The 26012-nt window shown below is 36.8% G+C and overlaps 1 long non-coding RNA gene across 1 annotated transcript; it reads right to left on the bottom strand.

Moving 5' to 3' along the window:
* Window positions 1-232: 232 nt before the first annotated feature.
* LOC127059333 (uncharacterized) lies at window positions 233-1591 on the bottom strand. The gene is made up of 3 exons (XR_007777030.1): window positions 1502-1591; window positions 796-881; window positions 233-280 (listed from the first exon to the last, which is right to left on the bottom strand). It is a non-coding gene; the product is annotated as an uncharacterized LOC127059333 (long non-coding RNA).
* Between the last annotated feature and the right edge of the window lie 24421 nt (window positions 1592-26012).

The raw sequence follows: 26012 nt of genomic DNA on the forward strand, positions 1-26012 counted from the left end.
GTTGAGGGACTCCATAAAGAATAGAATGGGCTCATGCTCCATTTAATTATCCCTCAGCAGTGCTCTTTCAGTCTTTGTCATGTAGCAACAAACTGGAGTTTATTGAAAATAGATAATGTCAGCCAGGGTGGATCTGCAGAGCTGTGTGCAGTAGTCAAGAGTGTGTCTGCATTATTTTTGTTCTCCACATGCAGCCCCAGTAATGATTAGGAATGAAGGGGAGGTGCTCTTCCTGCTCTCAGTCCTCTTCACACTTGTTCCTGCACCTATCACCTGTTACCTGTAAATACAGTACATCATCACCTCAGTAAATCACTGCACAATACAGGGGATCATCACCTCTCTCAAACTGTTTTATTTCTTCAAAGTTCTCAGGCACTCAGAACTTAAACAAGGACAAGTAAATAATATGCCTCTAATACTTAATTGTGCCACTCCTGCCTGCACCCACAGGTGCCTTCTGTCCCTTGTGATTTTTTCAGGGTATTTCTGCCCCATCCATTACTGTATTTTACATATGATATACAGCCCTCCCTTGCCCACTCTTCCCCAAGCTGTTCTCCTTCCCTCTTTGTGAGTGAAATTCATTGCTGTTGCTGTTACTTCATGGACTACTTTGGTAATCTAGATCTCATTTGTGGTCCTGGGAAACCTAAGAAATCCCACAACTGAATGAGAAAAGGCCACTAACAAGAGACATTAAGGTGTTTACAGATGGCTGTAAATACCCTGGGTACAGAGGAATATTTACTATTGTTAATGTGTAGCGAGATATTAAAAAAACTCAGTGTTTACCTTCATCCTTAGCTGCTCACACCTCTAAATGACCTGTGCTGTGTAATGGAAAAACTGTGTCATCCAGGTTCCAGTTCCACATGAATCTCCATAGTAAAGAAAACAAGCAGTCCGATTGGATTTAGGAAAGAGGAAAAAGTTATAATGTTTTAGAATTATACAATTCTATAAGAATTATAGTTTATAATGTTTTAGATAATAGAATTGTTTTATAATGTTTTAGATATAGAATTATGTAATTCTATAAGAATTATACTTTATAATGCTTTAGAATTGCTACACAGAGAGTGTAACAAGTGGGCCCTCGTTTTCTCTATGTCATGCATTACATTTCTGTAATGAATCAGAAGGAAAGTAGTTCTCACAGTTATTTTTACACTTTTCACAAACTAGAAGCAGTTTCATATTTTAATGCTATCAGATACATCATTAGTTTCAGAATCTGTCAATGGAAATATTTACAAGTTTTTTCATCTCCAGTGTTCAATTTTATTAGTGAGTACTTTTGTAATAAAAATAAAGTAATACGTTAATTGCGAATAAATCTCAGGTGTTTACAGCATGTCACACCATGCAACTCTATTAAGCTGATTGCTACAGAATACATCTTTAAAGCATAAGGTGTGTAAACATCTGTAATTTATAATATAATCCTATAGTAGTTATTAGAAGTTGAAAATGCAAGGTAAAGTGGTCCCAGTTTTACCTGAAGTCCTTGCCCGTGTAAAAGTTTGAGAAGTGCCCTCCTATGGTTGGGAATCTTTCATGCTTGATTTTTGTTGAAGATCTGGAAGTCATAAAGCAGGCAGTGCAGGTACTTATCAAGGGAAGCTTTGCATTCTATAACATTTAGTAAGAGAACAGCATGATCCCTTATTGGTTCTAACTTCTAAAATTAGCAAGGATTACCATATTAGGCAACACTAAAAGTGGTATTTAGCAGTTATGGTAATGCTTCAAATTCAGTGACAAGTTTTGATATTTTAAGGGAGCCAAGTCTATCTTCATGAAATACCAGTATAGTGAGGTAATCCCACTGTTTGGCCCAGGATTGGCTGCAGTCAAGAGGAATGATGGTCTCCCCTCTCCATTCATGTGACAGATTCATCTGAAGACAAGCCCTGGATCACCCATCCTCCAGACATAAGCTTTTGCAAGCCTTCATGGAAGGGGATGTCTCAGAATAAGAGAGAAGGGACAGAGGACAACATTTGGCACTAATGATATTCTGGCTCCCCTATCAGGAAGATCTGCAGAAGAGTTGAATATATGGACTCTCCAGTATAGCCCCAGCATGGTATCTTCTGTAGTGAGCCTTACTGACAGTCTCTGACAACTGCATTTGAAGTAAAACTTATAAGAATTGTTCAGTGGGTAGCTATTGGAAGAAAAACCCCAAACAAACACTGACACACTCTCAGGGATACAAGAGATATGTTGGAATAAGAGAACACAAAAGGCATGCTGTTGCAAAAGATTACACTGCTAGAACCAAAGATAATAGCAGCACAAAGACAGAGCACTTCCTCTCTGTCAGCTGAAGAGATCTGATGAAACCCTAGAATTGCTGTCATGCTGCCATCCTATTGATTACAGAGAAGCTCATGCTGGTACTTCTTCTCAAGGCACATTGACTTGAGCACAACATTGTCCTAACTTGGCTGTTGGTTTGCTGATGAGACATCAAGGAAGGTCTTACTGGTAAACAGGCAGAACATGGGTATGTCTGCAGGTGCTTCAACATATAAAGCAACCCCTGCTATTCCCTTGGTAGAAACCATCCCTCCCTGAGCTTCACTTTACTCATTTTCATAATTTAAGGCCATTTAAATGTAATTAAAATGTCCAAATTAATGAGCAGTAACCAACAATGAGAAATTTTTCTTTTACTGTGTGTACTCAACAGAAGGGGCAGGCAGAGAAATATGATGTCAGGATAAAAGGAAATCAGAGAGTTCACTGCAGTAATCTGTCACTGGTAGTAATTGTGCCATAAAAGTAAAGTGTTTATTTTTAGTTTGATTTTTTTCTTAAAATAAATCCTGTTGGGGGAATTTACCTACAAAAGTTATTATTATATGTGTGCAGCAAATTTTTCTAATTATGCAGCTACTCATGGGAAAACTAGCTGTTACTGAAATGTAATGATATGTTTGTAAAAACAAGATTTATGTTATTTTCCTAAAATATACGTCATTGCTGACATTTTAATTCTGTAATTCCTCCTTAGACTTCTAATTTCAATACTGTTTCTATATTTCAAAATAAAATTGCTATGATATTTCTAAAAACAACAATAATAAATACATTTTGTGATCATACAAAACAGGTCTACCTATTCTGAGCAGAGTGGTAATACATGAACCACAGCATAAAACAGATATGGAAATAATATGAAAATTGCCTGTCTGGATAATACTGAAAAAATACAGATTTTGACTGTGGAGAAATTGTTCCCCACAGGGGAGATCAGGAATAGCTTTTTAGTTTAGAAACTGAGTGAAGGTATCAGGTGATGTGCAGGTGGTTTTGCTAAACCCTTAAAAATAGACAATGAGGTCTTCAGGCTCTGGGTGCCAGAATTTTTTTCCATGTAAAGGGCAGACTATCTTTCTGAGCTGGAAAACATAAAAGGAAGCTCTTTGAGAGCAATATTCTCCATGGGCAATAACAGAGCACTTCTGAGCCTAGGCAGTAATTAACAAGCACCACTGCCTGCTTCTGCAGTAGGAGGTTTCATTGCCTGCACATCACTGAGCTGTCTGGATCTGCAAATTATGCTCAACCTGGGACCTCCAAAATAACTTTAATGTGATCTTGCAAAACATTGAAGTGATTAAATTCTATTTCCACGAAATAATGGCAAGTATAAACCAATGTTCTTTTTTTAAAGAAAAAAGGAAAATTTCTTTTCAAAATGAGCTTTTGAATTCTACATGAAGTGCAAAAAAAATCCCAAAACCAATCCACCAGAAAACAGTGGTTGGAAAAGAGAATTATCATTTTCCCTAACTCATGTACTCACAAAACCCAAAATGCTATTCTGAAGCATTAAATCATTGCTTTCAGTGTTTTTTATCACCTTTTGTTTCCTGCATAAATGCATTCTTTCATTCTACTTAGTAAACAACTTGGGTTTTATTCAAGAAAGCAGGATATTACCACCTTCTTTATATTCTGTGGGAGTCCTTTCCTGTTGCCTTAGACTTATTAAATTACTGCAGAATAGTTTATATATGTTTTTAGGAATTTTTTATATATGGATGTAACTTAATTTTTTTTCACTTGTTAGATTGCTCAGTACAAGTAGGCAGCTGTTCAAGCTCTCCCAAGGTATGCTTTCCTTCTAAACTTCACACCCTTTTCCAGCATCTTCTGAACAAAAACAGCTTAAGGGGAGAGCAGTCAGGGCAGTCAGAAACCAGAGGGAGACACAGGCCAAGGCAGATAACAATGTGAGTCATGCAGCATGTGGGGTGATGAGCAAAAACTTCTGCTGCAGGTACTGGCAGAGTCCCCAGGAATCTAAAGCTCTATCCAAACATTCATTACCTATATTAAGCAATGCCCAGGCCAGAGTTTTGTACAACAGTTTTTGCAGCTTTCCCAGTTCTGGTATGAATAAATACATCATCATCTTTTGCTGAGCTACGTGTGTATACTCATCTGGAGATGGATTTATGTTTCTGTGTAAATCACTACGAAGAAGCAGAAATTATAGATCAAAATTTGTGATCTTCTGTTTATAAATAACAGATTCGATCTTAGAGAACATGCAGTAAGCCATTACCTCCCCTTCTACATGCAAACATGGATAGAGTAGAATTTTGATTTTGTGGAGCTAACACATCCTTGCAGATGTTGCAAGTTAGCAAGTCCTAGCAGACTTGTAAATGGCTAAGAGAGACCACAAACTTTTTATCAGCTCAAATTAAATCTGCACTTCTGTGGTCTGAGTGATAAAGCTGCATTATTTCTAAATTTGAGGGTAATAAATTGATTTGATTGTCCTGCACTTCCTAATGCTTGCTCATCTACTAATGAAAAAATAGAGCCATTAATATTCCCTGCCTGTGAAACAGCTGTTTGGCTGGGAGAGGGTTATGGAGAAGGCAGAAGAATCACAGCACATGGAGCTGTTGTCTGAGGATTTGAAAGTCTCTCTGAAACCATATGATAGCAGGGAAGTAGCTTGGAGGAGCTGTGGATGAAAACTCTTCTCTCAGAAAATTATGTGGCTGAAATAAAATAAAATGTGGTAATCCTGACTGGATTACTCATTTTATACAAATATCACTAATCCTTTTTGCATTTTAATCAAACAGTAGGTTCTATATTTGCTACAAATTTGTACAGCTCACTCCACAATGTATGGTGCATACCAAAGATGAGGCCTACAGATGCTAGAGGAAATCATAAAATAAAACACCATAAAAATAAGAATAATAAAAAACCAATAAAATAAAATAAAAAAAAAGTTTTCTGTAAAAATAGAATAAACAGAACTTTTATTTAAGTTTTTCTTTTGAATATTTTTTGTTCTGTCAAGACAGTACATTTCAGACATTCCTGAAGTTAAGACCAATAATCTGAAATATTACTAGGAAACATTAGTCCCAATATTACATATATTGTCACTGGTACTGATTTTTAATATATAAACTAATGTGTTATGTTTTAACATTAATGAACATGTTGCACTAAATTCTGTGGCTAGAAAAGTCTTCTCTGGGGAGAAGGGAATGAGATTTTTTGTAATAATTCAGATTATGAGTGTGTTTTCCCAAATTGCTTAATTTTTGGTGGACCTATATCATGCTGAAGATTTTTCTTTGGTTTTTAAATTTATTCCCACTCCACAGATTCCATAGGGTTTTTGTTTGTTGTTTTTTTTTTCCCTTACTCCATAGCTAAATTTAGCATAAAAATTTTCCAAGGCATATAATTTTTTTTCTGAATTAATCTAATTTTAACATTGTATAAAATGCTAGTTATTGGAAAATATATGCTAAATCTTTAACATATGAAGCAGAATAAGGATGATTGAAAAAGTTGTCTTTCACTGGGCATAAGGCATATTGTTTGAAATTACAAAAAATAATTCAAATCAGAGACTGTGAAACTGGGACACTATTGCCTTTATTAAAGTACAGCCTTTGTTTATTTATAATTATATTTAACTGCATTTAATCCAATGTTATTCTACTTTGTTTTGAGCTCAAGATTGTTTATAGGAAATACTGAAATATCTGAGATGTCCTTGTGGGACAAGTGTCAATAATATCTGAAGACACATGGCAGAGAAGAAATGTGTAAGTTATGAGATAAGTTACTAAATCATTTGGATGAGAAAGAATGCTGGATGCAGTCTCCCAATTGGAGAAACTTTCTAAACACATAACTTGTTTTAGATATGAAAGGGGTTTCATTCTCCAATGTTCTTTTTTAACTCTCAGAATATCCTTTATTAATCACAAGAAACATGTAAACAGAGAGAGGGTCTCACTGAAACTCTCCAGTGCCTCTTGCACCTACAACTTGCTTTAGAATAATTGTCAGATGTAGCTGCCCTTGAGACTTTAGATACATGACAGTATATTTTTATATGGGAAGCCCTGGAATGTCACCGACATGTTTTATGAAAAATCCTTTACTTAGGATTTTTCCTCTCCTGAGAGCTGAGAGGCCTCAGGAACAAACTGTAAACAATTCTTATCTGCTGCTGTGGAATGCAACAGGGGAGGTCTGTGATTGGCCCCGTCAAACTGTTTGCAATTAAGAGCCAATCACAGATCACCTGTCCGGCCCGTCTCGGGCTGGGAGGACACATTCCTTTTTCTATTCTTAGCATAGCTTAGTAGTGAAATCCTTCTCTCTATTCCTTTAGTATAGTTTTTTATAGATTATATATCATATAATAATAAATCAAGCCTTCTGATACATGGAGTCAACTTTCTCGTCTCTTCCCTCATCATGGGACCCCTCTAAACGAAGCAACACTGGAATTAAAAAATTATCTTCTTCTTGCTTTCACTATGTCATATTTATATTAGAGATATTTTCCATACTTTGTTAGAAGATTAAAGTCTTCTTAAAATTTTAATTCTCTTTGAAGATAGGTTTTATTATGCAATTAAATTTCCAAGAATTTCATGTGTAATGCAAAGATATTTTCTTCTATTTCTTCTCTTTTCTGGTGTGCTTATGGTTCATCACTGCAGAATTTTGCAAAAAGGAAGGACAGGTTTGAGTTTCACAGTTTAAACTTTATGACTTCCCTTACTCTTACAGACAAAAGCAAAATTATTAAGGGCATACTGTACTGGAGAAGTATGGAACTAAGGACTGGCATAGAAATAACTCAACTAGTTCTAAGTGTGTCCTTGAAACTGTTTTCCACAAAAACAAATAAATGTTTCATGTTCATACCACTTTCTTTAAGATACTTTGTAGGGGCAGTGAGGGAACAAAAATTTTTATATATGAAGTGAACTCCCGTACAAAAATGTTGAAATCCACTTGAAGTAGTGATTAAAAATGTTTTAATTTTCTTTTTAAAAGAAAACTTATCCTCTTTTACCTAGCTGGCAACATCCTTCCCTCTTTTTTTTGAACTCTTACTAGGGTGAAATCTCTGACAGAAGCAATAGTGAATGTTCACACAGCTACTATATCAGAAAAAAAGTTGTGAATTCCCAAATTTTATGTTTTATATGCATTTTTATGAGATTTTGCTTTTTAACAACTAATGTATTATTCAGTGTTTCCCATCTACTATTCATTATTATCTTATTAAAATTTTCCATCTTCATATTAGGGAGCAGAAACAATAAATAAAATATGTATGTGGGAATCAGAATTTATGTCTTACTGATTAATGAATAATAATGGAAGGAGGCATCATAAAAACCACCAAGGCCTTCTAAAGAACATTCATTAAATTATTGCCTCCCTTCTCTGAAAATCTTCTTTCATCAAACCAAAATTGGGGTTTAACTATTCTGATACCCACAAGGGAAGAATACTGTAATAGATACTTTTTGCATTGTACAGAATATAAGTAACGTAATACTACATTGCATAAGTCAGCCACATAACCACATAAAAAATGTGGGAATTATTCCTAGCATTGTGTCATTTATTTTTAGGGAGGTCTGTTCCTTTTTAACCTTTACATTAGCCTATCTCAGACCCCTGCAGGGGCAATATCACTCATTCCTATTATTAGTGCAGAATATCACTCAGATCTTATTGTTTAATCATCACAGTGTTTCATGTGGGCAAAAGGAAATGTAATTAGTTCAATAACTCATGCAGAACATGCCAATACATTCTGTAACTACATAATAGAATAAAATAACTGAAAAAAATATTGCTAACCTATTTCTAGAGTTTAAACTGCTTACCAACTAATCAATTAAATACTGTATCAGTACACTGAAGAATATACAGAATAAAATAATACTCTTTGCTGAAAGCTTTTAGTGTAAAATGAAAACATTTTTCTGCTTTTAAAAAATCAAAGCAATTCCAACACTTGAAGTTGGATGTTCAGCAAACATGCTGGAGGTGATAAGAGTGAATCAACCTTTTATTTACCATAAAGAATTATCCACAGTAAATTACTGTGACTTCTTCTATCCAAGCACTGGTTGCAGTCAAAAGATAGGGATTCCAACTGGGTGGAAGAAACTTGTGAGCACAGATATCCATTTTCCAGAGCGCGGGCAAGCGCAGCCTCTGATTAAGGCTTTTGACCCTAAACATAATGTGGTATTGACATTATGAACCTTTTCCACTGGCATTAGAAGAGGATTATGGCAGGTGAAAGTACTTGCATGTAGCTAAGCTGAAATTCAACGTGTTAATGCTCAGGAACAGCACAGTAAGTAATTTGGAGAGTGTACGATGTTTCTGTTGATGTGCAACTAGCCCTCAGTAATTAATTTTAGCAATATCAATTTAGATTTGCTCACAGTCACTTGATGACTACAGCTCTAGGCAAACTCACTCTGTTGATATTTTCTCTTGGGTGCTGGATTTGTAGATGGACTTAGGAGAGGATGTACATTTAAGAATCAATTAGCGCCCTATGCAAACAGTGAGTTGGTCAATTAACTTTCTGAATACATCTTCCTGTCTGAGAGTATATTAATTTTCCTAGCTAAAAATTTTCAGTAAAATCCTACATACCATTTTCATACTGTTAAATCAAGTGGGATAGAAACATAAATCAATTGTTTATTAATATTCTGAATATCATAATTAAGGTATTAATTCTACCATGCACATGTTTGAAAGATTCTGGGCATGTTTTAAAGTTTTATTTGCATAATTTTTTCTTCATAAAGGGTTTCTAAAAAAATTATGCACTTAATTTAATTAAAATTACAGGTCCTTACTACTTACTGAGAATTTGAGAAATAATTAAATTTACTACCTTTCTTCCTAATGCCTTACATAAATTATTTCTCATTAAAATGTTGAAAATTCGTACCTGGAATATTCATATGTAACATTACTCAGCTTATTGAACCAGATTTGAAATATTTAACTGTCTTACAAAATTCTCTTGACAGATTATTTTGCTTTTAATTACAGCTATTTGTCTTGTAAATGTTTTATTGACACCCATTTTAGGAAAAAAGAAGCCACAATGATGGAAAGATGACAGGAAATACCAATATCAACTTTAACCCCCAAATATTACAGGCAGGAAAATGAATATTAACAAAAGAAATGTGTAGCTAATGTTTTTGTCATTTCCGGTATATAGCAATTAGGAAAACACTTGGTTCACTGTCAAGAACCCAGTCATTTGAAAACTTTCATATTTTCTTTCTCTTCTGATAATACCACTTATCTGAAGTTCATAGATAAAGCTCTAAACAAGAATTTTCTTGTAATCTGGACTTGCTATGCAATTTAGCATACCTTCAGAAGAACTGCACTTGAGAGAGTTATAGATTGAGAGTGGAGGTAACAAGACAGGGGATAGATTCATTTGGACCCCAGGAAAAAAGTATCCTAAAAATAAAGAAGCTGAAAATTTTAATTTCAAGTTTATTGAGAGTGAAGTATAAGTCTAGTCTTCTGCCTCTCCATTCTTCAGTGATTTAAATCCTCAGCTTTACTTTTCTAAGCTCTGCTGTTGCTTTGGGGTTTATGTATCTGGTTTGACATCTACCTATGACAATTTTATACTTTTGTCAGGGATTAAATATAAAAGCAAAAAATTCAACTGGTTTTCTGCATCTTCAGGGTTTTGCTGTGATGACCTTCAGTGCTTTTCTTTTGAATTACTTTAGAAAAAAGGGGTATATGAAGGGTAGTCACAGGAACTGGGGAAACGTGTCATTATCACAGACTTCCCTGAATCCTGTCTGAAGACTTTCACACTCTCCAAGCAACTACTCATTGTAAATGATTTTTAATATGGGATGTTAAAAGCATGGCAGTGGAGGAGTGAGAGAGCAGGAATAAAGCATTTTATTTTGGAAAGGCATTCTAGATAATCACAGAATGTTTTGCTTTGGAAAGGACCTTAAAGGTCATCTAGTTCCATTAAAGCATGGTGGTTGGGGTTTACTTAAATTCAGGATAAAATTTTTAACAAAAGATGTTTTCTTTTCCTCTTAGCTGTTGAGGCTATGAACCATTCCTGGATACTGCATAGCCATTTATTTTAATCTTAGATAGTTAGATACTCCTGAGTTATTTTTATATATCATTAAAACATGTAATCTTCTGACATTAATTTATAACCAAGAAAGAAGATCAGGAGAAATGCAACATGAGTAGCCAGCACCATCTTAGAAAAAATTCCAGAGACAGAGGAAGGGGAAATGTTATCAGAGTTTTCTTTCCCATCTTCCCTTTTCTAGAGGGAAATCAGCTGCCTCAGATAAAGGAAATAAAAAACACCACAGGTGACAGTGTTTAATTTTTGTACTTCTCCTTTTATCATATACTCTTGATTAAATTATGATAGCCTGCAGATGAGAAGGTTGTATGGAGAGCTCATAGCTACATTCCAGTACCTGAAGGGAGCTCCCAGGGAAGCTGGAAAGGAACTCTTTGTCAGGAACTGTAGTGACAGGACAAGAAGTAATGGATACAAAGGGAAAGAGGGGAAATTTAGATTGGGTATTAGGAAGAAATTCTTTACTGTGAGAATGGTGATACAGCAGATCATCTTCCCCTGGGTGGTTGTGGGTGCCCCAACCCTGGTAGTGTTCAAGGCCAGGTTGGATAAGGCCTTGAGCAATGTGGTCAGTTGGAAATGTCCCTGGCCACGATAGGAAGAGTTGAGACTACATCATCTTTAAGGTCCCTTCTGACCCTTAACATTCTATGATTATGTGATTCTGTATCTGAAGTGTAACAGTTTACTGCTATTTTGATACAGGTATTTATCAGCTGAATTTAGAGTTTAGATTACAATTCAAACTCCTAAAGGACTTTCCTGAAGGTGAGCAAGACTATCATGCTGTAGATTGATGTAGACTGTGTGAAGGAAAGTATCTGAGAGATAGAATTAAGTTTTTCATTATGACTAATTTGTCTCTTCTATAGAACATATCTTTATCACAAAAGTTGCAGATGAGAACACATTAATTTTAATACTGCTCAAAAGTGAAAGATAACCATATCATCCTATTATGGATATTGACTTTATGAAATAAATAAAGGAGAATCCAGACAACCTCAGTCAGCCTACATTCAATCTCCAGGAAGATTGTGGAGCACAATCTCTTACAAGCTTGCTCTACACACCTGAGGGACAAGAAAATGAAATGGAACAGCCAAAGTGTTTGCTGAGGACACATCAAGTCTGACTCACCTAACGATGTGTCTGGCTCTGAGGGCAAAGGAAGAGCAGTGGATGTTGCATGTCTTGGCTTCAGCAGTTGGCTTCAGTCTCTTCATCACCAAATCAGTGAGACAATGGCTGGATAAGTGGAAATTAAAGGTGGTTTGAGAAACAGACTTGACAGTTGGCCTTGATCACTGTTGTTATCACTGGTACAAAGTTTAGCCAATATCCAGAAAATAGAAGGAACCCTCAGTCAGAAATCAGTACTGAGACTTATACTGTTTAAGTTTTCATTAAAGACATAAATGATGGGACAGTGAGCATTCTCAGGAAGTTTGCAGATGACACCAAACTGGGGAGGGGAGGGCAGTCAGCATGCTCGAGGACAGGGCTGCTGCTTAGAGGGACCAGGACAGGCTGAAGAAATAGACTGGACTTGAATGAAAACAAATGGAATGACATGCAAGCCTTTCATCTGGGCTGTGATAATTAAAGATATAGCCAGCAGGTCTAGAAGAGTGAACTTTCACTCCAGTTTGGTACCTGTAAGGCCTCATCTGGAGAGTTGTGTTAAGACTGGGCAACTCCAGGACAAGAAAGAGGGAGTCCAGAGGAGACCTGAAAAAATCATTAGAGGTCTGGACAGACCATGTGAGGAGAGGGTTGGAGAGCTGATATGTATGATCAGAGGGTACAGAGAAGCTGGACCCAGAACATGAGGGAGGTTAAACACCAGAACAGGTTGCCCAAGGTTGCTGTGGAATCTCCATCCTTGGAGGTGCTTGAGACTTGATGGGACTTGAGTGTGGAACCCCAGAAGATAAGCAGCTAATATGAATGTCTCAAACACTGATTGCTAGATGGCTGTGGAGCCAAGCAAGGATTGTTGATAATCACAGACAAGTGTTATTTGTAATAACCAAGGAATTTTAGTATTAATATGCCATGAAAAAAACCAAGTTTTTTTGGAGAAGGGAGCCATTTAAAGGGAGGGCAGCATTTCCTGGGACAAATCTTTTTGTTTTAGTCCCCAGAGCAGAATATGGTACAAGCCATGGAAGGGATGTCACATTGAGAGATTATTGAGCAGCAATTAGTAAGGCAGAAAAATGGATTTCTGCTTGTTTCAGCATTCATACATACATAATTGTATAAAGGTAGTGTTCATCCTGACTGTTTGAACTTCTGTAAATTATACTGCCGTTTGCATGCTTCCAAAGAAAAATGACAGATCTTTTACATGAAAACCCTCCATCTAAAAGTGGGACAGAATAGGTGCTAACATGTGTGCCTCTGTAAATGCTGTGTGACATGCTGATTTTCCAAGACAGATGAATATAAATATGCTTACTAAGTTTATGCAAAATGGCTGTGAACCTCATGTTTTCCTTGTTAAAAATACAGCTATTAATACTGCTTATGAAAAATGTAGGAAAGACAGGATAATAAAAATGTTATCAAAGCTGCTGGGAAACACTTGTGCAAGGGAAAGGTAGAGATAACAAATGCTGTCAGTGTTGGCAGATGGAGCTTTATTATATGCAGCAATAGGTTTGTCTTGCCTGTTTCATCATGTGGCATTTCAATAATTTGCTACTAGGAAAAGGTTTTATTATACATCTCTTCTCCCACACATGTTCACAGTACCCAGAGCAGTCAGTATTCAGTCTACTGACTCTCTTGTTTCAGCTAGTATTTTGGAATACGGACTTTTAGACATCCCAAATGGAAAGGAAGGGACAACAATAGACAGTATTTCCATACCAATCATTTTTCCTTGCTTGATCACAGCACATTGCAGAACCATTAATATGAATATAAAAAGTACTTTCAGCCTGAGAGGTTTGCCATTGATACAACTCATCTCACAGTAGAGAGTTGCACAGCCAAAGACACTTTCAACAATTGTGATGCAAATTTTCCAGATAAGCAGAAAAAAGGAAGAAATAATAGCAGAGAATAATATAGCACTGATACTGAAGAGATCTTTATATTAATTTAGTTATCATCTCTTTTGCTCATGTAATGAAATCCCAGTAGCTATAATATGAATACTGAATATGTACCTGAAAAAGTCCTTGTTCATATTCTAATATAGTTCAATCATGGTATGGGAAAAATGTGAAAAGACAGAGACCTAGAATAAACAGCGCAGTACTGAAAATAACTAAATAAATGAAGTAGACTACAGCGATACTGACTCATTTTTTTTCCTATGCACAAAATTCTTGTTATAGTGACACTCACCACTCCCTAAGTGCTGCCTTTTGAAAGGAACTCATTCATCCTTCTGAAGCTGAAATGCTTTTTGGTTGTACAGAAAAAGTGTTGGTTTTTCACATAAAGTGTATCATAACCCGTATGCTAATTATATTCTTAGGTGTTTATTTGATATCTATTTACAAATGTAATGTGAAAACCCTACTTGAAACAGGCACATAAATACACAGTCCATAAAATTGCTTTTAAGTGTTAACTCCATATGCAAATATATTTTATAACAAAAAATGATATATCTGCATGTGAGATGAGTTCAATGCTGAATAACTGTTTTGCATGAAATATCAGCCAATATTTTCCCTATTACAAACACTTAGAAATAAACAAAACATCTATAAAAATACAAGATTGATTAATCTTACGTAGATTGATGGTAAGGTGCAGACCCCTGCATGATATAAATGCATTGAAAAGGTAGTCAGGAACTGAGGTTTGACTTGTTCTTTGTCAGGGTTATATTACAGAAGCTGGGTTTCCAAACTATTTTAACTGAATTTCAGCACCTAGCATAAACATTTCTCTGGGATTAAATTATTCCTGTATTTTTCTTGCTTATCTCTAGTAACCTAGCAATTGAATATGTCTGATAAATTTGGTGGACTTCAATGATGGGGTTACAGCATTTGTGGGTAAGGATGTCATCTTCCTGGATTTGTGCAAAATATTTAACACTGTCCTGTGTGGCATCCTTGTCTCTAAAATGGAGAGATATGGGTTGGATAGATGGATGGATGGATGGACGGATGTATGGATGGATAAGGAATTACCTCTATGGCTGAAGTCAACAGCTCAGTGTCTGAGTGGGGACCAGTGACAAGTGACATTCCTCAGGGTCAGTGATGTTATTTAACACCTTTGTCGGCAGCATGGACAGTGGATTGAGTTCATTCTCAGCAAGTTTGCTGAGAACACCAAGCAGTGTGGTGCAGATGACACACTGGAGGAAAGAGATGCCATCCAGAGGAACAATGATAGACTGGAAAGGTGAATCCATGGAAACTTCATGAAGTTCAACAAGGCCAAGTGCAAGTTCTGCACCTGAGTCACAACAACCCCAAACACAAATACAGGCTGAGAGCAGCCCTGAGGAGAAAGGATTGAGGGTGTTGGTTGGGGAAAAGCTCAACAAAAGCCAGCAATGCATCCTCACAGCCCACAAAGACATCTGTATCCCGGGCTGCATCAAGAGTAGTGTGACCAGCAGATGAAAGGAGGTGATTCCCTCTACTCTGCCCTCCTGAGACCTCACCTGGAGTGCTGTATCCAGCCCCCAGCACTAGAAAGTAATGGATGCATTGGAACAAGTTCATGGGAGGGCCATGATGATCAGAAGACTGGAGCATCTTACTGTGGAAACAGTAGAGATTGTTCAGTCTGGATAAAAGCAGGCTCCTGTGAAATACTGTGGCACACTCTGGTACCTAAAGAGGTTTACAAGAGAGATGGAGAGGGACTTTTTACAAGTGCTTTAAGTAGTAGGACAAGGGGCTTCAAATCAAAAGAGCTCCTTAGCCTTAGATTAGATATTAGAAAGATATTATTTATGGTGAGTGTGGGATTAGATCTATGTGATCTCTTATGTTACAAAACAAATCATTCTATGATTGTATTGTTCTATGACAAGAATGGTTGAATTTTGCTTTCAGAAGGATAAAGACTTTATCTAGGCTATTCCCAATGAGGAATGGGAGGAAAAGGGAGCAGGCAGAATGAGAAATAGAAAAGCATCTCAGCAAAAACCCCTGAGAGTAAAATTTACAAGTGATTCTGACTGCAGGAGAATGAGAGTGCCAGAGGCAACACCTGCTGCCACTGGGAGCAATAGTCCCTACATCTGAACAGCCCTATTATGCCTTTTTTTTTTCTTTTTTAAATACATAGCACACAAAAAAGCCCCCAACCCACTATAGAAGAGGCTGTTCTGTCTCCATTCTGGTGAGACCCCATCCGTAGCAGTGAAACCAGTTCTGGGCTCCTCAGCACTGGACAGACATTGACCTGTTGGAATGAGTCCAGAGACAAGACCAACTAGATGTTTAAAGGGGTGGAGCACCTATTCTGTGAGGAAAGGTTAGGAGAAAGGTTTGTTCCATCTGGAACAGAGAAGGCTGCAGGGTGACCTTACTGCATCCTTACAATAGCTGAAGGGTGCCTACCAGAAAGATAAAGAGGGATCTTTTACAGGAGCAGTTAGTGACAGGACAAGGGGGAATAGCTTTAAACAGAAAGAAGAATGGGTTAGATTGGATAGTAGGGAAAAACTCTTTATTGTGAGGGGGGTGAGGCTCTGCAACAGGTTGCCCAGAGAAGTTATGGCTGTCCCATCCCTGGAGCAAGGCCAGGTTGGAGGAGCTGTAACCAACCTAGTGGAAGGTGTCCCTGCTCATGTCAGACAGATTGGAACTGGATGATCTTTAAGGTCCCTTTCAGTCCAAACCATGACTACACTTGTTGTAGTCTGTGGATATAACTATTTACAATGACAATGTTTATCTAGTTGAGTATAAAAAACATTTCTCACACTCTGAGATAACCAGCCAGTAGAGTAATAAAATTATTTTGAAACTCTTTCAGTGGAGAAACTTCAACTTGACATGTACATCAGTAGACAGTAGAGAGCAGAGGAAAAGTGTGTATGAATGGGTTTTTTCTGCCCTGTGTTGTATTATGTAGTCAGTTACTGAACAAGCTATTCTGTGACAGCCTCAGGAAGGAAAAGATATATTTAGCTGAGTCTCAAACTTAGTGCTTGTGTGCAGGATATGATTCTTATTTAGGGTTCTCAGTTAATTCGCACAATTTCTTTTTTTTTTTTTTCCTTAATTTCATCCACAACAGAAAACTTTAAAACTGGTGTATGAAATTAATCTACTATTATCACATCACACTGCACAAGTGTAGTTTGTACAGGGGAATTGATAATTAGCCAAGTTTTTGCCAGTGATTTGTTCTTGAGGACTCTTGGTGCACTCTTGGTGCATTTTTAGGCTCTTCAGATGTGTATTAGTTCATTAAGTACTTTTAGGGATTATAATTATTAGTGTACATTCAAGACAACTCTGTTCATAAGTTAATGTATCACAGATATAGATGTGTATATATATGTATACATGAAATTTATTTATGTATCAGATATAGTGTGGCCAGCCCCACTAGGGATGTGATTTTTCCCCTGTGCTTGGCATTGGTGAACCCATACCTTGAGTCCTGTGTCCAGTTCTGGGACCTTCAACTCAGAAAGGACATTGAGGTGCTGGAGTGTGTCCAAAGAAGGGCAATGGAGCTGGTGAAGGGTCTGGAGCAAAAATCCTATGAGGGAGCTGGAGGTGTTTTGCTTGGAGAAGAATAGGCTCAGGAGTGACCTTCTTGGTCTCTGTAACTACCTGAAAGGAGGCTGTAGCCTGGTGGGTGCTGACCTCTCCTCCAGGGCTGCTAGAAATAGCATGAGAGGACACAGTCTTAAGCTGCACCAGGGGATGTTCAGGTTAGGCATTAGGAAGAATTCTTCACAAAAAGAGTTGTTTTTTATTGGAATGGGCTTCCCAGGGAGGTGGTGGAATCACCATCCCTGGAGGAGTTTAAGGAAACACTAGATGTAAACCTTTGTGCTATGGTCTAATTGACATGGTGGTGTCGTTCAAAGGTTGGATTGATGATCTCAGAGGTCTTTTTGACCTAATTGATTCTATGATTCTAGAAGACATATTCCCAGTTAAGCATAAATCTAATATTTCCATTAATTTATTATCAAATTTTGCATATTTCAGATGAGTCTTATCTTAAAAGTATACTTTTTAACACAAAATATATTTTCAGCTCTACAAGCGTTCAAATTTTTATTATAGAGAGATGCCAGCAAATTTTTTTCCTAGATTTTTTTAGCTGTTCAACTTGTGCTAGTGATTCAATTTTTAAAGTTCTCCATTGCCAAAATCCCCTTCATATGGCCTTGTAGCTTTATCTAATTTTGTCTTCCCCAGCTTAATAGATGCATCTCCTTCCCTGGTATATTAAATGCTTAAGTTCAAAGAGATGAAATTTGTAAATTTCGTCTGTTTAGAAAACTGTCAGTGAAAAAAACCTATTAGGTTAGTTTCAATATTTGCTAAACTGCTGCTATATTAAATATATTGTATTACAATATTTATGATGTGATATGATATATTTTCCTATTACATGCCATTTTCCTTTTAGGAAAATTACAGATATTCCCTCCTTAGTGATACACAGGAATGATTATTATTCCATCCCATTTGTATATGCATACATTACTTTGCTATATTTCAGTCTGATTGCACCCTTCTTCTCCAAAAAGAATTTATGAAAGTACTAATTAAAGGATCTACCATTTCAAAATTGCTGTTTTTAAAATAAAGCCTAAAAGGAATATAGAATTCTAGAATTCTAGATAGATATAAAGTATTATATTCAGTCTCCTTAGTCCTCAGAGGGTCATGTTTTTCCCCCCAGTTGAAATTTTTCCCAATTTTATGTGCTTGTTTTTGTGTTACAGTGTATAAGTCTGAAATAAACAACCTGCCCAATTAAAGACCAGCATTATGATCACCCTTAATCCCATTCTTTCCTCAAACCAACTGGTTTCTTTCTTCTTTTCTTTGTTTTTGTATACCACCAACTGGAAAATCTCCAATGCTGTTTTTAAATGTCTGCTGCTAATCAAACTCAACAAAACTTCAGAAATTCTTGTTTCATCTTAACATGTAATGAGTTTCAAACCATGTTTGGTTTTTTTGTAATCAGCAAAGACTTTCACAGTCCTTGAAATCAGCTTCTGTCACAACTCTCCCATTTCTTAAACAGCAATAAGGAATATATACATTCATTTTTCTTTACAAGTCACATTAAAACTGTATACAGTAAAACTATATAATTTAGTGAGAAAAATAAAAAACCCACACTCTAGTGGTCTGCCTGAACATTTTTGGCACCTTGGCAAATTTGGCATTTTATACAAAAGCATTATCACTATTAGTATAAAGAATTCCAAATATTTACATAGATACACTAATTTCAAGGCATCACTGATGCCTCTGACAGAAACAATGAAAACATTTAAGAGATTACTTTTGCTAGGCAAAGTTTGTTGATTGTTGGCAGACATTTTCTCTCCACATTTGGCTTAGAAGAAATGCCCACAGCATTTCCTTACATGTTTTCATTCCATAAGCATGAGCTGTCCTTCAGTTCTTTTTTACAACTCATGGACAGAGTTCAGATTATTTTGGAGGAGAAAAAACACCTTGGGTTTCTCTTGCAAATGACGAAAATGGCTCTGTTCAGGGCTGCCTGTGGGTCTCTGTTTTAGGCTGCAGTTTATAAAGCAGTGGTCAGGAAATCAGCAGCTGGCAGGATAAATAAAATAACGATTGCACTTTGGAAACAATTTCTAACACAAATGGGAAAGTAATGAAAGATAGTGGGATCAAATCTTTTTCTATCAGCATGCAACTATTTAGCTTCCTTCTTTCAGCCCAGTAGTAACATTGCTGAGTAACCAAGTGAATTACTAGCCTACTATACGTACCTAGAAGAAAGGACCCAGAAGAATGGAACATTAATTAGTGTCTGAGGAGGGACTCTAGTTATTTAAATCTTTTTCCTGTCATATTTAAAGTAAAGTAAGGTGTTTCTTGTTTTTAAATTTACTAAAGATAATTTTTTTGATAATGTGTTCACATCTGCTAGCTCCAGTTTCTAATTTTGTGTCTAGTTTTTCTCAATTTTCTCAATATAAGTGTTAATTTTAAGATTATCATTATCTTCATTTACATCATGTTGTTAATGTAGAGTTATGGTTTGAAAAAAGCCCACTAGTAATAAGAGAGGAAACTGAGCCAGCAAGGCACTCTAAACATAGACATCATCTTCTGATAAATAAAGGTCTAATTAAAGCTGATGGCACATTAGGGGTGATCACTTTTCTTTTATTTTTATTTTTTTCCCATTTTCAAAAGAATAAGAAAGCTGCTATTTGGCTTATATCCAAAACACAGTTCATTGGCAATGATCCTTAAAAGTGTAAGTCAGGGCTTAGTTTGAGACAAATAAGAAAGACTGTACAAGAGAATAAAAATGCCAAAGTGGCGTCATGAAAGCCTAACTCCCTTACAAGCAGAACAATGAAGTATGAGATGCAATGTATTAACTATAATTAAACATTCATGTATTTTATTATAAAATAAAAAGTAATGGAGGGAAAGAGGATCTCTGATGTCTGTTTTAGTGTCTGCTGGACTCAATTCAGAAGTTGTCTTTCTCGGCTCACCCTCTGCTTTACTACTCATAACTGCTTTCCACATGGACATTATTATTCTTCTTGGATCTGCATACTGGAGAGCAGTCTGGGTTTATTCCTTGTCACCCATCAATAACAGATATTTGGAGTCTGGTGGACTGTTCTGAGAAAGTTAATTTCTTGCTTGCTTATCCTGTAAGCATATGTAGCAAACCTCCTAGCCAGCAGCACTGCAATCTCTTCCAAAGCAATTGTGTTCAGGTAATGGGTAGTTAGGGAGATAATGCCAATTTTGTAACTCTATTTTGAAGGATCCTGGGGCAATTAAGAAAGTTTATGCTGTATAGTTCTTATTCACCTTCATCACAACCAGTCACAAGAGAAAGTTTAGAATGACTTGGCTCTGTATGTTATGTATTTTACAATCCTTCTCTGAATATTAATGTGATTCTAAATCAAGAAAATTGTGGAATAAATTGTAGAATATTCTTGCCAGTCCAAACTAAACCCCTTGGAACTACATGGAACTTTCCTTTCCATATTGCAGATATCTTTCTCTAAATGATGAATTAATATTAGGAATAGGAATAATATGACTGGTATTCCTAATTAAGCCCTAATTTTATGTCCAGTTTCAACCAAGATAAGATGCTTCTAAGAGAAGTGCAAGAACCATCAATGTGAGTAAGCCTGGAGTGATCTGCTCCCTGAAAAAGACCTCTCACCCTAAAGATCTGAAACATTTTTTGATATCTTTTCATATTATTTGTCACTTTTCTCCTCGATAAGAGGACTCAAAAAAATGGGGTGACGTATGTGCAGATTTCCATATTTCACTCCTGGCAGTATTCTTCTCTCTTCCTACTCTGCCATCACACAGTGGAGAAAGAAGCCTGATGTTTATCTATTACAAGCTGGTTGTATTTTCTAGGGCAATAAGAAAATTCTTGCAAGTACCTTAATGTAAGGGAGCCTATTGTATATGCCACTTAAACAGATAGCCTAAATCCTACAGAAGGCACAGTGCAAGAAATGGATTCAAAATTTTCTTTAGCTACTGTGTAGAAAACACATATCTTCAGGAAGCAGGAAAAAGAAGTAAGACCTTTGGAGTACTGATGTACCCTTGTAAAAGATCTCAGATCCTGGAACAGCCATGTATAGCATGACATGCTGAACTCATGCAAATTAAAGCAGTTTTCTTTGAAGAAATACAGAAATTACCTTAAAGGACAGGGAACAAGTTACTGCATCTATAAAATCTACTTTGATAGGACAACAGAATTAGTGCAGGTGTTCTGAGTTTATTGTTTATCCATCCCCCAATTGACTCCTTGCTGTGCTGCTTCCTAGGGATCTGTGTGTCATCAACATCTTTTTTCATCAGTGTGGGAATGAGCACAGTAAGTGCAAAATGTGCTGCACCTGCTGTGTACCCACAGGAGAACACTGATGAGCATCAGACTTCCTCTGATGCTGGAAGAAAACAACAACAAAATTCAGGTGGCAGTAACTCACCCTGCTTGCTAACTGTCTACCACAGGACAATTTTTAAACAATAGGTAGTTTTATTTATTTGGGGTTTTCTTTCCCAAATTTTTTAGAAGAGAAGAAGTTCAGAAAATATGAAGAGGCTGGAACACCAATTTGTTCAGCCTTGGCTGAGGTTCATTTAAACATAGATGTTGAAAGGGAAAACGAGGATTTTTCATTTTAAAGTGTGAAAATGTGAAAAAAAACTTGCTATGATGACTTAGCTGATTGGATCAAAAGATGTAATAACATAACTTCCTTTATAAGATTGAGTTTCAGTAATATGAATTAGTCATTAGTAGAATTATTTTTAAAATATCACTTAAAAAGAGAATTGAAATAGTCTCTTCAAAAGTTTCAACCATATATGAAAAATTGACTTTTAAGGAAATATAATTTTTACATACTTCCTGGAAAATGGTGCTTTCCACAAATCAGGGGGAAAACATTGAATCAATACAGCTTTTCAGAGAGGTAAGTTGTATGAAAGAGGGGGACAAAACCATCTCTGTTATGTTTTACTGTACCAGGTTGGATATTTTGGTTTATTTTGCTGTCTTTTTAATTTATTTCTGGTGATAGCAAAACATGATCAGTGTACTTGTTATTTTACTGCTTGAAGTTTTCTATGTCCCAATGTATTTCCAATCTCATTCTTCCCCAAAGCACTCTATATTAGTTTCCTGGGACCACACACACACAGGCACCCCATGATATGAACATTCAGAAGTGCATACAAAATATTTTTTTAGCTTGGGCCATATCACTTTTAAATCTAGTTTATATATAATCTTCATCCTATATCTCAAATACTGTATTTCTTCCCTTATATCTAGTCTAGTTTACAGCTCTTTTGACAGTACATACAATGAAAATATGCCAATATATATTTTACATATTGCATTTCAAACAAGGCGCAGTTCAGTAAAAACTCAGCTGTAACCTAAATTCTTGTTTTTCTTTTAAAGTTTTAGTGAAGATATGCAGGTGTTTGAGAACTTTCTGAATTGAAAGACATGCTTATAGTTGTTTTTTTTCATTTGCATAAAACAAAATAAATAAACATGAAAAAAATTAGTGTCAGAGCTGATTAGCAATATGAAGTGATAGAATTTTTGTGAAGCACTTTTGAGCTATAAATGCTAATGTCTTTAGGCTCTTCTGTGGTAATTGGAGGGTAAAAGAGAAGTTTTCCTCATAGCACCTAAATTAAGGTTTCCAAGAATCACCTTCCCTCTCAAAAATCCCCACAAAACCTACAATTCTTCCAATGACTGTAAAGGCTGTCTGACAAAATAGCTGTACTTGACTACAGCAATTGTCAAAATGCCCCCTGAGTTATTTAATTTTTTTTACTGGAGCCACTAGCAGTGAAAGGCATACAATAACTTTCTGGATAATTGGCCCACATAGCAGGTTGTTTTCTTTTTGCTTCTTCTTCAGAGGAGGCTGTAGCTAGAGGAAATTTACTGGTGTTGAAAGGTAGTAACTGAGCATCTGTGGCAGTGCATTTTCCCCCCACACCTCCTTTCCCAGACCCCAGTGTGATCTGATCTGGTTGGACCTCAGCATTCAAAACTGCCCCTGGGCTTAGCTCTTCCTCAGCTTATCAGAAACACTGTCTGCCCCCAGAGACTGCTGTGGAGCTCCTGTTTTCATCATGAGCAGCCTTGGAAAATTTTTCTTGCCTGAATGGCATGACATTCCTGTCTTCACACTTTCAAAGAAAGTGCTGACCTAAACTGCTGGCCAGGATGAACCATTGTTGTGACTAAAGCCCACTCTCTTGTGACCCTATAAACAGTGGTCCAAGATGAGACCTTTTGAGCTCTCCTGGACTGCAACAGGCTGTGAGCAGCAACCTCCCTCTGAGGGGGATGCCTCTCTGAGCTTGCAGACTCACATGTTTGCTATACTTGGAGGGATGCTGAGCAATGACAAATCCTGGGCTGGTGCCCTCACTCCTTGAGGCTCAACCCTTCATCTGTCGAGAGATGCAGAAGCATCCCAAGCGAGTATTTTATTTCACTGACCTCTGCGGGGAATTTTTTCCAGGTACCTTGCTTGCACTGACTATGTCAGTGTGCATGCACATGTGCATATGCTATAGCAAATCTGGGAGAAATGCTGCTTTCTTAGTCGTGTCAGTATCTTGGATATTGAAGAGAGTTAGGCCTTTAAGTAAATTTGTGACTTAAAACTCAACCTTACTTAAATGTTGCTAAGTGTTGTTCTTTTGTTAAATTGCTAAGTATAATTTAAAAGCTGTAAATTAGCTTAAATGGTTCCAAGTGTTATTCCTCTGTTGAATTGTAAAAGTTATGTTATAAATTACATTTGCTATATAAGTTAGGCATAAGTGAAGTGTTGTCCTTGTGTTAAATTATTAGGTTTAATGTATAAGTTAGGTTAAAATAGTGTTTGGTTTAAGTGCTGCTGATCTTTTAGGCCGTGTTCCTATTTATCCTACTCATCTTTGCCCTCACTGTATTTTGTCACACCCATTTAAACACACACACAGACACACACACTTACACACACACTCTCAACCCCACCCAACCCAGATAGTTATCAATTCATCACTGTTTTGATTGCCTGGATTTTGAAGCAGTAGAGTGAATCTTGCCAATGAACTTTGTAGTGCTCTTGCTTACCATTAAACCTGGTTTTTGGTCATACCCTTGGCAAAGTAGGTATTACCTGAGTTGTCCACTTCTGACAGTAAATAGTCAGGAATGAGAGCTGTAAATGAAAAAAAAAAAAAAAGAAGCTTTGAAAGCAATAAAACAAAAGCATGGGCCTGTACAGGGAGGGACCAGTACGAAAATGCAGAGGATACAGAGTTACCAAAGGCCTTTTTTGCATCAGCCTTCAACTGGCAAGACCAATTCCTCAGGAATCTCTGGCCCAAGAGATTCAGGCAAAGAAACATTGGAAGAAAACTTTCCCTTGGTCAGAGAGGATTTGTTCAGCGAGCACACAACATCCACAAATCCATGGACCCGATGGGATGCATCCATGAGTGCTGAGATAGCTGGCAGGCATCACAGCCATACCACTTTGTCATCTTTCAAAGGTCAGGGAGATTGGGAGAGGTGTCTGAGATCTGGAAGAAAGAACATCTCCCCAGTCTCCAAAAAGTGCAAGAAGGAAGACCGAGGGAACTACAGGACACTCAGACTCACCTCAATCACTGGAAAGATGATGGAGCACCTCATTTTGGAGGCTGTCTCTCTCCACATGGATGACAAGAAGGTGATCAGGAGTAATCATCATGGCTTCACTAAAGGCAAATTGTGCTAGACTGTCTTGATAGTTTTCCACAACAAAACAACTACCAGGATGGATGAAGTGAGATCAGTAGGTGCTGTCTACCTTGACTGCAGCAAGACTTCTGACATGGTCCCTCACAGCATCCTCACAGGCAAACTTAGGAAATGTAGACTGAATGAGAGGTCATGGAGGTGCATCGAGAAATGGCTGAATGACAGATCTCAGAGGGCTGTAATCAGTAGCACAGGGTCTAGCTGGAGGTCACCCCAAGGTTCAATACAGTATTGTTTAACTTATTGATATATCTCATGCTCGCATTTGGAAGATGATCAGATTAAGAACATCAGTGATGAAGAAATGTAACAAGACATTTCCCTGTAGTGTAGCCATATTTCATATGGATATATTTTAGATAAATCTGTAGGTTGTTTTCAAATAAAAACCCATATATCTGATGTCATTTAATATCATTTTTGGTTACTTTTGTAGCAGAGAATTTTGAAAATCTGAAATGAAGTTGGTGCTGTAGGACATGTCAGAGTCAAAGTGCAGTGCATAGAATAGTGTACTATACTGCTACTTCAACTAAACTCCTTTCTGTTGAATTGTGGTTTTGAAACTCAAATATTTTTTAAAAATTTAATTTCTTATTTTTATTATTATCATTTTGTTTCTGACAGGGCATATTTTGCATAATGAGTAGCTATAAATAAGTTTTTAGTTGAATGTGAGAGACAGGACTGTGCTTGCTTTCTATGGAGCTACTTCCCAGAAAACCTTGGCTGGTGAAAGAAAAGAATAGATTTTATTAGATTGTTTGATAGCACACCTATCACTCTTTCTGACCAAAAGTCATTTTCATTTGCAATGAGCAATTTCAGTGACATGGTGCAGTTACAGTTGAGTTCCTTCCCTAGTCCAGAGTGCAGCAGCAGTCAACGCTCTTTAAAGATATATGTTGTAGTGAAAGAGATGGATTTAGTAAGACAAGACTTTTTCTCTCTGTGGGCTTTGTGATACATAAAAGTCTTGTCAGTCTGACATTTGCTACTTTGCTTT

Source organism: Serinus canaria, chromosome 2 (genome assembly GCF_022539315.1).
Source record: "Serinus canaria isolate serCan28SL12 chromosome 2, serCan2020, whole genome shotgun sequence".
NCBI classification, from domain to species: domain Eukaryota; kingdom Metazoa; phylum Chordata; class Aves; order Passeriformes; family Fringillidae; genus Serinus; species Serinus canaria.